Source organism: Nematolebias whitei, chromosome 1, assembly GCF_014905685.2.
Source record: "Nematolebias whitei isolate Nwh7 chromosome 1, NemWhi1, whole genome shotgun sequence".
NCBI lineage: Eukaryota > Metazoa > Chordata > Actinopteri > Cyprinodontiformes > Rivulidae > Nematolebias > Nematolebias whitei.
In genome coordinates, this window is record NC_056498.1 from 2361535 (window position 1) to 2363285 (window position 1751).

Genomic DNA, 1751 nt, shown 5'->3' on the forward strand with positions numbered 1-1751 from the left:
CACGACAGCGTCCATTAGGCAGGAGGACAGACACTCCTCTGCCCAACCCAGAATCTCCCCCTTTCTCCAGTCAATATGTGGATTGTGTTTCATAAGCCAGGTGGCACCTAAAACCACCGAAGATTGAGGGGAATTAATCACGAGGAAGCTGATAGTCTCTTTATGGTTACCCCCCAAGTGAAGAGTGACGGGCTCCGTAATTTGTGAGGAAGAGTTCAAAGGGTGCCCGTCCAGAGCCACCACAGAATGTTTACTGGATGACTCCAGTACACTGATACCCGCGCGGACAGCAAACTTATAGTCCATAAACTCAGTATCAGCCCCAGAGTCAATAAACACTTTTACAGGAGTCGAAGACTTATCCGGGATGGATAGACTAGCCTGCTGGATGATGGATGAGGAGAGTTCAGATGACAGTGCTTTGCTCAGTAAACATCTCCTCACGTTTACTGAGTGAGACCTTTTACCGGGCACAAAGAGAAGATATGTCCTGTTCCACCACAATAGAAACACAGACGCCCCCTCCGCCATCTCTCACGTTCGGCGGGAGTAAGGTGACTACGACCCAGCTGCATGGGTTCCTCTGTGGTTAGAGAAGAAGAAACAGAAGAACACAGAGGAACCTTAACCTCCATAGGAGGCTCACTAACCATCGGGGTGGTCGGTAGAGAGCGCGACCCTCGCTCCCTCGACCGCTCGACCAACCGAAGGTCCACCCTGGTGGCCATGTCCTCCAGGTCTTGAAGGGAGTCTGGGTATCGTTTAGTGGCAAGACCGTCCTTGATGTTCTCATTAAGACCTCGGTAGAAAGCATCGGTGAGCGCCTCCTCGTTCCAATGACTACCTGAGGCGATAGCATGAAAGTCTATGATGTAGTCTGTTACTCGACGGTTACCTTGACGGATGGCGAACAGGCGTCTGGCGGCTTCTCTCTCAGGGAGGACTGGATCGAAAACGCGACACAGCTCCTTTGCAAAAGTCTGAAAAATATAACAGTTTGGGGAGTCTCGTTGCCATTCGGCGGTTCCCCACCTCTTGGCCTTGCCAGAGAGGAGGGAGATCGTGTAAGCTACCTTCGACCTCTCAGTGGTAAAACACGAGGGCTGCAGCTGAAAATGAATCTCGCACTGAGTGATGAAGGGTCGGCACTGATCGGGTTCCCCAGAGAACAGCTCGGGGGAAGCAAGACGAGGCTCCCGAGCAGGTTCAGAACAGGTACGAGGGACAGCAGAGTCCTGGTTAGTGTGAAGTGGTGTAATAGTCTTTAACATACGTACAATGTCTTCCATACCTGACTCAAGTTTATTAATAGCACCCTCGACACCAGAGCGCCAGTCAGCAGAAGGTGAGTGGTCCATATTGGCCAGATAGTTCTGTAACGAACCCCCAAATGTCTGGACCAAAATCACCACAAACACCAAGACTCAGGTTCAAAAGTTTATTTCTTGGTGGACCTTGCCTCTCAAAGAGAATCTGGCTCTGGTGTCGATCTCAGGGTTAAAGACTGGAACGAGTCTAAGGACAGGGAGAGAACGGTTAGTGGCCCGACAGGAGACAGAAGCAAAAGCAAAAGTCAGGATACGGAAACCACTAACCGTTACTCTGTCAGGAGGGGGTTCAGAGGAGCTGAGAAGTTCCAGCACGGTGGGATCGCTGCAGGGGGGATGGTCCTGGTGAGAGGAGACAGCCAGCTGCAGTGAAGAGCTCGAGGATGGATGGGAGGAGACGACACGCTGGTCCGTGAGGCGTGA